Consider the following 15,483-nt stretch of genomic DNA (forward strand, 5'->3'; position numbering starts at 1 on the left):
TTGCAGATATTTAAAGGGCCATAAAACCCTCTTGTTACAGCAGGGTTTTTTCACATCTCTACTTTGGAAAAAGTCTGGAAAGTGGGCGTGTCCAGCTCTGTTTAGGGGGGAGTGTTGGAGGAGGGTCCGTAAAAAAATTGCATAAAAATGGGAGTGTCGGTTCGGCACGTGCTGATTTTCAAAGATGCAAAACAAACACACACAGGGGAGAAAGACAGTGACTGTGTTTACATTTACATGAGTAATCAAATTATTTGCCAAATTATTAAATGGTGGACTTTAACTGCAGTTTGGTTCTTTCATTCAGGAATTTCGTTCATGCCCCTTCTGACAAACGAGATATTTGATTTGAGGAACTGCTGGAAGCGTGTATTTTTCATGCAATGTTTATTACCGCACGGCGAATGAGAGAAAAAAAAAAAAAACCCTCTGCATTTTTCTGTAACTTAGATGCACATGGTAGGTAGCGTCAGAAAGCTGTGTGTGTAATTCCTGTCACAAAATGTGGAGAAAATCGTACACGTTGGTAAGTTTGATTGTTGTGCTTACATGTTTACACTCAGAAAGCAGCATTAACAGCTGATTTTTCAGTCCATAATATTGTAGTGATAAACGTACGGTACGGTTTATTAACTTTGAAATCATTTGACTAAGGTCAGTCTTTAAACACTAAAAGAGTTCTGCTGACTATACAAACTAACTTTGCCATCTGAATAAACAAACAAAGACCACTGGTCAAAAACAAAAACTGTAAAAAGCTCAATCCCTAAACTAGACTTTTCTGACAAGGTATTAGAATGTCATCGAGTGTTGGAATGTTGTGGAACTGCTATACAGGAGTTATTATTATGAATTATGGATCACAAAATTTAGCAGTTTTTATTTAGCTTTTTTTTTTTTTTAAGCATGACGGTAATACGCAAATGCGGTTATGAATATATTAAAACATATGTTTGTTTGTTGTAAAAATTCATAATAATGACAAAGAATATTAATTTGTGGATCTCCTGACCTCTAGGTTCAGCAATACTGCCGTTGCGGCTGGTGCATTCTGGGAAATTTTCTTACCCCTTGGTTTCAAGTGTGGTCCTGAAAAATCTTTGTTCGAAGGGCTATTCACCCCTTCCCCTTAGCCCTACGCCTTCAAGCTAATGAGAACTGGGACACCCCTACCCCTTGGCATGAACGTGCAAAACGAGGGATGGGGTAAGGAAAAGGACTAAGTCTGTCTCTGTTTTGGTCATTTAACCTACCCACTGCCACTTTAGCCAATTATATTTCAGCACCCTGGGTTGCATTTTTGGAAAACCACAAAATTGTTTAATTCAGACAGGAAGGCTGTCAAGGTGTGCTTCTGTGACTGAAAATGTGAACTCTGGTGGACAATAGCAGACTACGAAATGAGACCTGGATTTAGAGTTACATTTGAAGTGGTTACTAATTAGCAGATAATATAAATATAACAGGTCACACTTTACAATAAGGTTCATTAGTTAATGTTAATTAATGCATTTACTAACATGAACAAACAATGAACAATACATGTACTACTGTATTTGTCCATGTTAGTTGACGTTAGTTAATGTAAATACAATAGTTCATAGTTAGTTCATGTTAACTCATAGTGCATTAACTAATGTTAACAAGCATGGACTTGGATGTAAATAATGCATTAGTAAATGTTCAATTATAATTAATAAATGCTTTACATGTGTTGTTCATGATTAGTTCATGTTAGTAAATGCATTAACTAATGAACCTTATTGTAAAGTGTTACCATATAACAAAAGTAAACATTAGGTGAGCAGGTTACATTGTAACTCTGTGACAATATATGCAGTCAGAGGCAGTTTGGTGGTTTGCACCAGACAAAAGATGACAGAAATGTAACTACAGCCACTCAAAAGCACATAATAGGGTGACACAGTGGCACAGTGGCTCAGGTTTTGCCCACAAGTTCAAAAATTTGTAAATTTGTAGGCTAAATTGTCAGTTGTGTGTGTGTGTGTGTGTGTGTGTGTGTGTGTGTGTGTGTGTGTGTGTGTGTGTGTGTGTGTGTGTGTGTGTGTGTGTGTGTGTGTGTGTGTGTGTGTGTGTGTGTGTGTGTGTGTGAAGGTTATACTAGTTTTGGGTTTTACATTAGTTTTAGTTTCTATTTCGTTTTTCCTTTTTGTTTTCAAATTCAGTTTTAATTTTAGAGGGAGATTTACTAGTTTTTTATTAGTTTCTATGATTTAAAATCATTTATAGTATAGTATATATTATAGTATTTATAGTATCGTACATATTAAAAATGATAGTTTTAGTTTAGCTTTTAGTACTTTCAGCATTAGTTTTATTGATTTTTTTTCTAAATATCGATATTTGTTAGGTGCAAAATTAAAAATTAACTGGATAAATATTGTATAATAAAAACTCAGACATTTTTTGAACATGTATTCAAAGGAAACATGAACACTTTCATCTAACACTACCATCTACCCATCCTTAAATTCAAATACACAGCCCACAAGATAGCAGCATCAAGTACAATATGTGTGCAAGGCTGCTTCTGAGGTTACATACACAATAGGGATGGGAAGTTCAGATCTTTAACGCAGACGTTAGGACTTAATATTATGTAGTCAGCAATAGTAATCAGTATACTAAAATAGTGTTCTGTCAGTTACTTCACCATGATCTGAAAACAAGTCTTACAGTAAATTTTTTGCAACCCAACTTAATCATGATTCACTTATTTATATTCCATTACGATTTTCTGTAATGAAATAAACTTACGTTTTTCACCACCAGATCCTCTCATTTAAGTCCTCAGTTTACCTGCGCTACAGTTGTTCAAGTTTAGTTCAGTCACAGCAGGCTGTCATGTACTGTTTGCGTTTGGTTCCCTGAATCACACATGCGCAGTATTATTGGATAACCACTTCTTAACTTTGATCTTAGTGTAACGTTACTGTTCTAATAACTGAATAAGAGTATATATTGGAGATGCGTACTAGATGCTAACTATGCTTACTAGTGCTTACTAGAGATGCGAATTGTTTCAAGTATTTCAGTTCGATTTAGTGAACTAGTTCAACCGGTTTTCTAAGAAGATCCGGTTAAAAAGATTAGTTTGCGATCGCGATACAGAATTAAATCCCATTATTAGGCACGAATGTGTTAAAGAAATAGATTTAAGTGTCTGTATTTAATGTGTCACCTAGTTCAACTACTGGGTGTCAAAATTGCACACTGCTCCGTTAATTAATAAGATACTGAAATGACCAGTAGATGGCAGCAACGCCTGTAATAAAGAGTGATTAACTGAATCATTAATTTAGTTAATTATCAAAACTTCTTATTTTTTACAACTCTTCCCCAAAACAAATATAAATTTACATTTTTTGAAATGTGTGTATTATGTTGACCTTGACAAATGTAATCTTTTTTGCTTATTTGTTTGATTGTTTTTTAAGAAAATACCATAACATTTTTAAATCGCTCATTACTTTATTTTACTTGCAGTTGCAGCAGTTTTCGTTATCAAACTGAAGATTTTTTTTAGAAATTATTTTAACATTAAATGAAATCTACATGATCTCAGTACATTTCTAAATACACACTTTTGTTTCAAATATATATTTTCAAATGATTATTTTCTATATTTTATCATAGATATTCTTCAACTCGTGACTTTGGCTCCAACTTTTAGCTTGGTAATTGTCCATGACAGTGTACAGTTATGTAACTACAGGCGCTGGGCTCTGCTGAAGCTAGACAGAATGTATGGTGACTTATGTAAGACCCATTTAAGACCTTCTGAAGTGAGAAAAGTAAAAAAATAATAATCCCTAATGCTCATAATAAGGGTTTGGTAAAATCCTGCAAACCTATTGACTTGCCCAACAGATGCTGTCATTTTGTTCAAATCAACGCATGCCTGTAGGTATTCATGCATGGAAGAATGACGTTATTATTAATGCATATTTCCATTTCTCATACTATGATTTGGTAACGGGGAGGGTGGGGTGAGATGAGGTTGGCATCGGTTTCAATGACTCAAATGCATTTCAGAATTAATTCAAGAAAGATTAATATAAGAAAGCCAATGACTCATAGCACTGAAACATTCACAGTCATAAAAGACAAATACTTTTTCTCCAATACATGTCCCCAACAAATGTGCTCTTTTTATGTTCATTCACTTCTTTATGTAAATGAGTGCCTCCTCGCAATTCTCTACCCAGCTGGCATTCAAAATGCTTTCACGGTAAAGTCATAATTTGCTGTTATATAGCAACTAACTCTCAAAGAAGTTAGGCACTGTTAACACTGCTTATAAAAGAGTGCTGTTAGCTTCATTGCATTCAGCTCATAAATTTGTGAATTGCAACTTCCTGCTTGCAAAAAAAAAAAAAAAAAATGTAATAGCATACAAAGACTATCAGTTAAAAGTATTTGACAGAAGTCTAGTTGTTAGATATTGTAGTTTCAGTAGCTCTGTGACAACTTGTGGCATACCCTCACGTCTCAGCTAAGCAAAATGTGTGCAGTGTGTATTAAACATTATCCTGTCTTGTCAGTTTTACACCTGGTAACACCAGTAATTTGTAATTTCTTTGTGAAATACATACAATAATATAATACTGTAGTTGCATGAGCTCAAACATGATAAAAATGTATAGCATAACTTAAGGTCATACTAAGCTGCTTGAACAAGTATTTTGATAATTTTTTGGAGTTGAAAACTTTTCAAAGTCAGATTTTTAACATATGCTTATTGTGAAAACAGCCCTCTATACGTTTCTGGAGATTGCAAATTATGTAGCCAGAAGTATGCATGGCTGCATTTCGTTTTTAAAATGAACGCTACGGGAGGTATGAAACCATTCCTTTTTTAGCTTTCCAACTGACCGCTTACCTCCATATGGACGGCTTTACCGCTGTTACCTGTTTGTCCAGTCGCTAGCCATGTACATCGGCAGACTTGAGACACAAAGAGAAGTTGACCATGATGAAGGGGTTCTAGTCTGACAAAGAACAGTTCCAGAAAGCAGGTAAGAATAACTATGTTAATAACTATTTTATTTTGGCTGGAAATGATTTACTACTCGGCGACGTAGTGGTGCAGTAGGTAGTGCTGCCGCCTCACAGCAAGAAAGTCACTGGGTCATTGGATTGAGCCTTGACTCAGTTGACGTTTCTGTGTGGAGTTTGCATGTTCTTCCTGCATTCGCATGGGCTTCCTCCGGGTGCTCCGGTTTCCCCCACAGTCCAAAGACATGTGGTAGAGGTGAATTGGGTAGGCTAAATTGTTCGTATTGTATGAGTGTGTGTGCGTGTGCGTGTGTGTGTGCATGTGCGTGTGTGTGTGTGAAAATGAATGATTTACTACTGGTTTTGTCTGAACAGAGAACTGCACAATGTTGCAATTAACACAGTAACATTGTGTAAAGTGCAATATGAGACAGCATGTTTAATCAATGCGCTATTTTAAGTAAATGTAAATGGAGTCGATTCCGGAGTCGATTCCACCGATTCTAAAATTAGAATCGGAGTCGACCCCAAAAAACCTGAAAACGAACACCACAAGTTTTAAATGATACAGAAAAATGTGTTCATTAACTATAATGAAAAAAGTGTTTTGCTGTAAATTTTATTTTATTCTTTCTGAAAGTGTCACAAATTATAAGAGCTTATGTGTGTAAATGTGAATAAATTGTAAAATTATCAAATGTCATTACGTATATCACTGAGAAAAGAATTATTCCAAACAGTAAATGCTGCTGAGTATTGATGAAGGGGTCAGATGTGCACTACAGTCTGGAGACAATATATTTGTGTTTAATTGTCTTCTACAGGAGTAAAAAAAATAATGGAAAGCAGCTCTTGGTTTTTGACAGTAAAAAACAGATCCGTTCCATCTAGATCACCTTTTCAGATACATCCATACTAAATTGGAATGCTGCACTTTCTTGTGATGACGTTGCACAGTCAATATACAAGTTGAGCAATGAGGTAAACAGCAATTATATCTTTCTACATATTCTACAGACCTCTTTGAATCATGCCATTTCGTTGTTCAGATTCATGTGTAGTGTTCTAGTATCACACTGTGGGTTTAATTTGATGACACTGCACATGCACGCTCATAATATCATGCAAAACGTGTTGCTAAGAGCGTCTTGTTTCCTAAGGGGCAGCGTGTGTTTTGTTTTATGCCGGATTCAGCTTTGTGCTGCAGGGTTTGCGACTCAGCAAGACGGCTCAGGGTACAAAGCTACATGTTCCCCAGGTTTGCCAGCACGACCTACAAACAATATCAGCTGCCTTAGTATTGCAGCTCAATCCAGCCATTGTTAAGAACTGGCATGAGGCTTGAGGACTAGCACTCAAGAGCCTGGAACTCGCATTCGATAAGGCATAATGGGCCCAGGTGCCACCCGTTAACTTGCCCCTTTCTGTTGTCGAATCCATTTGCATATTTTCCTTGCCTTGTCAAAGAAGGATTTTGACCCCTTAGCAGGCCATTTTCCTGCAGTGACTGATTGGTATTCAGGGAATCTGTAGGGCTGGAGAGAAGTTGAATGAAGACAGAACCTGTTCGTCTCAGAATAATGTTTGTTGAGTCAACAGATGGCCGACGTGAGCCCTCAAGAATTACATTTCAAATATCCGTACTGCCCCTTGTTTGAACATTTTATTCCAGTCCTGGTTGTCCTGTGATGGCATTCCTGAAGTGAAAGATGCAAACTGACTTTGACAAGGGGACCATCTGTGGTCGTCCTTTTTTTGTTTGTTTGCTTATGCATTGGGAGAACTTTTAAGTTCACGATCTGGAATGGGGCCTTTGGCGCTTTTGGCACTATGCGAGTGTTGGAAAATGTCCCGGTGGACAGAGTACTGTTTAAATCAAAACCAAGCGGAAATGTTCTGGCTTGTCTGTATACCACTGGCGTGTGAATTTCAACATCTGAGAGATAGCCAGAGGGACAACTTGAGGATGTGCGTTGAACCCTTTATTTGGTGCGTGAGATTTGTTTGAAGCATAAAAGTGAAGAATACTGTGTAAACCTGAAGCTTGTTGATATTAACAGCTGGGAAGACGAGAAAGCGCAATCATGCTCAAGTCAGACTGAATCAAAGGGGCTATAAATCACTCTTTGACATCAGTTATTGTAAGATGAGTGCATGGATGCTGATGATGTCAAGTCACTGCCATGGTGACGAATGGGGGCAATGCATTTTCCAGAAGGAGAGGTATGTGTTTGTAGATTAGACTAAACATTTAAAGACATAAGATGAGAAAATGATTGAGGCACTGCTGAGCACAATGAGGCCTTTACAGGCATTTGTGGGAGCCTCTGAAGTGGGTCAATAACTCCTTTCTTCTCTTTTGACTTATTTTTTTTCATTCAAATGCATTAAAAATTCAGTTCATAAATATGGTTGTTTTTCAATGAGCATGCTTTTAATGTCTGAAGTGATTAATTTTTGAAGTCCTTATTTTATAATTAGGAAATGCCTTAAAATAATATAGAGAAATTTATATAAAATAGTTTTGGAGAATATTTAGTGTAGATCTTGAATGATTCACTTAAACACCACCTGTCTCTGTCTTGCACAATTCTCATTATTTTGCCTTGACATCACCAGTTCTGATGAGAGCCAAGTTTTTCTTGGAAGTCCTCTTTTTTTGAGGTATCTTCGCAGCATAGGCTCATTCTGAATACATGGCCCTACATATATTTTCGCAGAATGTAAATTATGTAGCCAGAGGAATGTATGGTTGCATTTTGTGTTTAAAACTCTATGGGACGGCATTACGCCGTTCCTTTTTGCGCTTACCAGCTGAACACTTGCCTCCGTATGAACGGCTTTCCTGCTGTTACCAGTTTGTCCAGTGCCTCACCGCGTACGTCGGCGGACTTCCGACACATAAAGGAGTTGATCGCTATGATAGGGTTAGAGTTTGGCAAAACGGTTCCAGAAAGCAGGTAAGACAAAAACAAAGGCCAAAAAATTAAATAAACAAGTAAATAACAGGGTGAGAATGTGGTAAAATCCAAAAATGTGGTAAAAATCAGGGTGGTTTTCTTTGTCTGGATTTCTTTTCAAAACACTGTCAGTTGGATTAAGGGAAGTGGGTATGCACTGGTCAGTCGGTGCTTTTTAAAACACTATGAGTTAGTTTTAGCGAAGGTAGTGGGTGGGGATAACGGTCAGTTTGTCGGTAGAGGTGGATTTACGTGAGAAGAGCAGGTGCAAATGGCACTCGCGAGAGAAATTTAAGATCTCAAAAAGCATAGACAGCAGCCTCTGGTGGATTCACGAAAACAAAAACTGCAAAAAACGTACCTGTTGGGACGTATTTGGCTCTTGATAGAAATGTATATAGGGCTATGTTTTCAGGATGAGCCTGGGCTGTATTATTTCCATTCAAGTTAAATATTGTCAGTGCCATTTTATTTATTTATTTTTTATTCTATTTAATCCATGCAAAGTACATGACTAAGCCACTGGCTTTGTCTTTAATGTCCATGGCATGAATTTTTACACCATAATTTAAAAAAAGTAGATTTATAATTATTATTATTATTATTATTATTATTATTATTATTATTATTATTATTATTATTATTATTTTATAAGATAAGATATATAAGATATAAAGTGTTACCAAATAAACTACTTTACTGTACTCGATAGATACAGATTATATACATAGATACAAAGATTATATTTTATAACACACAATGCATTAAATTCATCAAGGTAGCGTGAAACATTCATTTCAGTATTCCTTTGAGACAACTGAGACAAGCGTCTCCGACTTTGAAAGCAAGCCCATAGATGTTTGCATAAGCGATGTGATGATTACAGAACTGAACGACACAGTACAAGGCGCTGAAGGACAGAAGGTTCATCTCCGCCGAAAGCCTTGAATGTTTCATTAATTTAAGCTAAACTTAAATATTTCCTAGACAAGCACTCAAAATTCAAAGAAGTTCTCCTTTTCCAGCTCAAAATGATGAGCCTTTGCGATACAAACCTCTCTAGAATTGGCTTTTTTTCCCTTAGAGAGCCTTGTTGAAACTACATCTTTCATTTCATGTGTCGGGTATTTAAACATGGAAAGCAGACTTGAAGTTTCATGGGTACAAGAGAGGTTTTGGGACTCTTTCAAGGCAGAACCTTCACCTGAGACGTTCCGACCGAACCCATAAGTGGATTATCCGACACACGCATGAAAGGCTAGCGACAAAACTTCAAAGTCAAAGAAGAAAAAGGAAAAATCTTAAAAATATAACTAAAAGGGACAAAAATGAAATAAATAATGTGAAGGGAGAATCAAACAACAGCGACAATGGGAACTTTCTGGCAGCCTTGAATGTGATTGTTCTGGCAGCGGCTTCTTTCAAGACGAGCTGTCAATTTGCATATGCGGTCGAACGAGGAGGCGTTTAGCATCTGAATGACATTTGTGTGCCAGGTGAGAGACTGAGCCTTAACAGACATGAGCAAGGATGGAAGGACATCTGAAGGAATGACGCAAAAAAATCAAAGTCAATTTATTTTTATTTTTTTTGTGGATGGTCGGCATAAATTCCGATTGCTTTCGTCAACTGGACGGACCTCAGAATGACTGTGCTATCAGCTTAAAGTAGAATGTGTATGACGTTTAATTTTTTTTTGTAGAGCTCTAAGATGTTATGTACCGAGCCATCTTTGATTCAGGCAAGCTCTGGGAATCAAACAAATATCATCAGACTCTATCTGCAAAAAGGGAAACGAGCATGTGGAAGGAATATTAACTGTGATCAGGGAGTCAGGGAAGAAGATCTTTAAATCCCTCTCGGTGTGGCAGAATGAGAATAGCAGTGCTCTCTGTGCACCTGCAATGCTTTTAAAACTGACGGTTAACATGTCCAAGGTCACCAGATTGATCACTGCTCATACAAGACCCTTTTTACCAGCGCTGTGACCCAGATTAACATCTGCTCATGCCAGTCTGCCTTCAGGCTCTATCCTGTTGCCGAAGGACACAAAATGAATCTTGGCTCCTGTTCGATTCATGTTGCTATAAAACAGATATTGCTTTCTGGGCAAAAAGTGGTTGGCTTTAACTTGCAAATGCAGTTGTAGATACAGATCAACTGGCTGGTGTTGGCAGGCATAAACCAACTCGGATCACCTTATTATTATTAATAATGTCCAAATTTGGGTTGACTCAACCCAACAATTTTAGTTAGGATTTGGAAATGGTGGGATTTTCGAACCACTTTACACAACCCAGGCTCATGCTGAAAGTCTTTCAGTTCCTGCTGCTGAAAAACATTCACACAGCATGATGCTGCCACCACCATGCTTCACTGTAGGGATGGTATTAGCCTGGTTATAAGCAGAGCCTGGTTTTCTCCAAACATAACGCCTGGCATTCACTCCAAAGAGTTCAATTAAAGTTGCATCAGACCAGAGAATTTTCTTTCTTATGGTATAAGAGTTCTTCAGATGCCTTTTGGCAAATTCCAGGTGGGGAGTGGCTTCCATCTGATCACTCTACTATACAGGCCTGATTCGTGGATTGCACATGATTTTTCTTCTGTTAGGTTCTCCTGTCTCCACAGAAGAACGCTGAAGCTCAGACAGAGGGATCATCAGTTTATTGATCACCTCAATGAGTAAGGCCCTTCTCCATCGATCACTCAGCTTAGATAGCTGGCCAGCTCTAGGAAGAGTCCTGGTGGTTCCAAACATCTTCCATTTACAGATAATGGAGGCCACTGTGCTCATTGGAACATTCAAAACAACATAATTTTTTTTCTGTATCCTTTCCCAGCCTTGTGCCACGAGACAATCCTGTCTCAGAGGTCTACCGACAATTCCTTTGTCTTCATGCTTGGTTTGTGCTTTGACATGCACTCTCAACCCTGGAACCTTATATAGAGACTGGTGTATGGCTTTTCAGATCATGTTCAATCAACTGAATTTACCACAGATGAACTCCAATTAAGCTGCTGAAACATCTCAAGAATGGTCAGTGCAAACAGAATGTGCCTGAGCTCAATTTAGAGCTTCACAGCAAAAGCTGTGAATAATCTTGTACGTGTGATTTTACAGTTTTTTATTTTTTTATTTTTTATAAATTTGAAACAATTTAAAATAATATTTTTTAACCTTATCATTATGGGGTATTTTGTGTTGCATTTCGAGGAAATAAATGAATTTAATCCATTTTGGAATTAGGCTGTAACATAAAAAATGGAAAAAGTGAAGCACTATGTGAATACTTTCCGGATGGACTGTATAAGCCTAGTGCCTAATATAAATGTTTAGAGTTTCAGAGATTCAGTGCTTTGGCGGCCATTAGCCTGTTATTGAGTAGAGCAAAGAGGGTTGACCATCTGCCACAAGATGGTGACAGAGACAGCATATAAAGTGCTTAGGGAAGGAAAAACTTAGCATATATTTCAAACTACAGCTGATGAAATCATTAAAAAACTGGTCAGTGACACTTTATGTCGATCTCTCTTTTGTATGTTGTAGTGCTGTATTTATGCCATACTCATATGGTTGTGTTTGGTTTACTTTGACTTTTTATCCTGACTTCAACTTTTTGTAAATGACATGTCATGCCTTTCAGCTTAATAGTCTAAAACGTAAGCAAAATAACCTGTTTCATCATCACTTTAGACATTACACTAGAGAATCATTTAAGTACTACCTGTAAGATGACGTTGGTGAAGTAGCAATGGTTTCTGCTTTTCTGACCAGCTACAGATGTGAATGAATGGCGGAAGAAAGTAATTCCTTGTGCAAAATTATTTTTGAGACTTTGTTTGATTTTCTTTTTTATATACAAAATTATGCTGTCAAACTGTTGTGTAAACACAATATCACATGAGTAGCAGTGCGATATTGCTGTATATTGACACTGGTGGGACACTAAAGCAACGCACGCCTCCCACCAGTGCTGATATACAGCCATATCACTCTGCTACTCATGTGATATTGCTCATATAAATACAGGCTCCAGATTAACATGTAAAAATAATTACAGGCTCCAGATTAACATGTAAAAATAATTATGTAAATAAATCTTTAAACATTTGGAATATGGTAAACAACATTTTATATATTTTCTTTTAAAACAGTAATTTAAAAAATTCCAATAAATTCCAGTCTGAACACATGATGAAACCTAAAAATTTTACACACTTACACAATTTGGAGTGGGATTGCATTGCATATATTGTAAGTGTCTAATAATATCATGCATGCTCATTTTCACACTTTGCTGTATTGTTTATATATGTTTTATGCTCTTGCTCTGCTAATGAGGGCAATGTATAAAGTTCCCTATACACATCTTTGTTCTTGGATTCTCACTATAAAGATGCTATAATTACAAACACTCTGCACACAGTGGGAAACACTTTGATATGTTTCATCAATACATGCCTCACGGGCCACTGATTGAAACATCCAGGTCCTTAATATTGTGAGAAAAGGAATTAAGGGATGATAAACCCTGACTGCACTCTTAAAATAAACGGTTCTATATAGAACCAAAAATGGTTCCTTCAAGCGCTTCATATATGGAACCCCAAAAAGGTTATAAATAGAACCATTTTAAGGGTTCATTAAATAGAACCCCAAATGGTTCTTTCAAGTGCTTCATATATGGAACCCCAAAAAGGTTATAAATAGAACCCCAAATGGTTCTTTGAATTCAAGTTACATGATTCTATTTAGAACCATTTGAGGGTTCTTTATTTATTATTGAATTAATGTTATTTATTATTGAATAAAAAATAAACCCAATGCAGAAAATTCAAATTGTTTAAATTTATTCAATTTACTTCATGAAATACATTTTAAATAATATTTAAAATTGCACCTATGCGTACTTTGTATAAGATCTACCTCTAAACATTATACATTTTTACTATTTAATTAGTAAACATAATTAACAGCTTAATGGCATTCAACAATCTTATTCTAATGATTTCACTTATTAATAAACATTTGTAAGCTTGTTTACTGATTGAACAAATACAAAACTTAACTTTCAAACATCTCTAAAATGATGAAAAATGTATTACAATGCAGATAGAAACAATACACAAACATCTATTAAAAAACACTACAATTTCAACAAGTTGACGGTACATGTATGTACTGGTCATGGCAACATCCATTTTTATTCATCATTTTCAATTAAAGTGATTGAACAAAGTGCTTAATCGCACACAAAACTTTGCAAAATGATTAGACAAAACACTGAGAACAGCCATTCCACAACCTGTAGCATGTCCATGTTTGCCGGCCTCTCTTAAAACGTAAATAGTTTTGTCCATGGGTGGCACAGTGGCTCACTGGTTAGAACTGTAACATCACTGCAAGAAGGTCACTGGTTCGAGTCCTGACTGGGTCAGTTGGTGTTTCTGTGTGCAAGTTCTCCCAGTGTTTGTGTGGGTTTCCTCTGGGTGCTCCAGTTGCCCCCACAGTCCAAAGGCATGCGTACGGTATTGGTGAGTTGGCCACAGTGAGTGAATGTGTGCAGGTGTATGAGAGAGTGTATGGGTGTTTCCCAGTGCTGGGTTGCTGCTGGAAAGTGAAGAGTAATTGCTAATTCATTCTACTGTGGTGCCTCTGATAAATGAGGGAGCAGAAGGATAGTGAGCGAGTGTTGGCCATCGTAATGCTGACACTTCAAGCCTTGATGGAATCAGGAGAGCTGTTAGGACCTTTGGATTTCTGTAAAACAATATTTCAACGCTGAGTACTTCCTTCTTTCATTCCCTTCTTTTGGGCCATTTCTTTTAAAGATGTTTCTGTGTTCTTCACTAAGTCCTTATATGCAGCATCCTAAATTAAAACATTTTGTTTACTTTGTGTAAGTTTCCAAGTGACACCTTTTCAGCAATACAAGTACTTTAAAGTCATCAAAAATACAGAAATACAGTGTAGACAGCTGTAATATATTTTCAATTTAATCTGCATTTCATTTGTTACAGAATTTAATGAAATTGACATTTCTGAGTGACCTCAATTTAGTATGAACATTAAATAAAACAATAAAATTAGAATAAGAACAAAACAAAATAACTGTATATCAAATAACATACATCATATTTGGCAGATACTTTTATCCAAAGGGTCTTAGATTGTGTTTAATCTATACATTTATTAATATGTGAGACCTGGAAAACATTTGGCATTGCTAATGCATTGCTTTACCAAATGAGCTTTAAAATGTCATATACACAGACTTTTCATATCTATTTGGCACACAATGTGACAGTGTTTGGTTACTCACAAGCTGTGGCACTCCAAGAAGAAGAAACTGCTCCATTAGATTTGCAGACCCCTCCATAATCTGTACTCTGGAAAATAGTGCGTTTTATTTGGTTCTTGACTTATTCGTAAACGGTGTCACAGTCTAAGTCCATCACAATCTGAGGTAGGAAGACAGCATTTATAGAATGTGTAAATATAAATTTAAATCACATAATTAATCTTGACATAAAATGTATTGAAATGAACTTGCCTTGTGTTAAGTCCCTCAGAGTCCAGTTCACTTCCTTTTGATCCCATCATTATGAGCTCACCACTGAAATCCTTTCATTTTTACATTTGTTTTGAAGACATTGCAACAAGGAATCCTGTAGGCAAATTTACACCTTTCAATACATATTTCTTCTCTGCAGGACTTTTTATTAAGCAACGACCTTAATATTCTCACTGTATTAAAACAGCAGTAGTAAGTAATAGAATATGTTTGTGATGAATATATTTTTTCAGTACACAATAGCCAACAAGTCTGAATTATGCATGTTATAAAATACAATACTTTACCAGGTGTGCTTGAAGATGATGTCAAACAATTATGGATGTGACGTGTTTTTCTTTAAGCTGGGATCCTTCTTCTTCAAAGCTACTTGTGTCCTGCAGATCAAAGTTGGAAACTTAATATGGTTCCCATGACACTTTTCTGTAATGATAAATACAATCTTGAAGTCTTTTATAATATTTTTTTCATTTTACTGACCACCATAAAGTTTGTTTGGATTTTAAAACAATGATACATACCAAGCACAAGTTTTATGAAGCAGTTCAGTTTCCAGGCTGTTTGAAGAAAAATAAAATATACATTAAAATATTTAAAGATAAATATATACTTATTTTACACTATATATATATATATATATATATATATATATATATATATATACACACACACACACACACACACACACACACACACAATACATTTAGTCTGCATTTTTGTGTCTTTTATAAATAAGATCTGATCTTTCGTCTATGGATTGTTAAAATATGTTTGGCTTTTTAAAGGTTTCAATAATATTCAGGGGGGGACTGGCCATAGGGAGAACTTGCACCGTGACTGGCCTCCCGCGCGTGCACAGACTCGGGCATGAGCGGTGCACTGCTATCTTGCGGTTTTATGCAGACTAGCCGGAACGTCGCAAAAGC

The 15,483-nt window shown here is 36.4% G+C and overlaps 1 long non-coding RNA gene across 1 annotated transcript; it reads right to left on the reverse strand.

Moving 5' to 3' along the window:
• Window positions 1–13,810: 13,810 nt before the first annotated feature.
• LOC141377790 (uncharacterized) lies at window positions 13,811–14,980 on the reverse strand. The gene is made up of 3 exons (XR_012390666.1): window positions 14,845–14,980; window positions 14,537–14,651; window positions 13,811–14,444 (listed from the first exon to the last, which is right to left on the reverse strand). It is a non-coding gene; the product is annotated as an uncharacterized lncRNA (long non-coding RNA).
• Between the last annotated feature and the right edge of the window lie 503 nt (window positions 14,981–15,483).

Source organism: Danio rerio, chromosome 15, assembly GCF_049306965.1.
Source record: "Danio rerio strain Tuebingen ecotype United States chromosome 15, GRCz12tu, whole genome shotgun sequence".
Taxonomy (NCBI): Eukaryota; Metazoa; Chordata; class Actinopteri; order Cypriniformes; family Danionidae; genus Danio; species Danio rerio.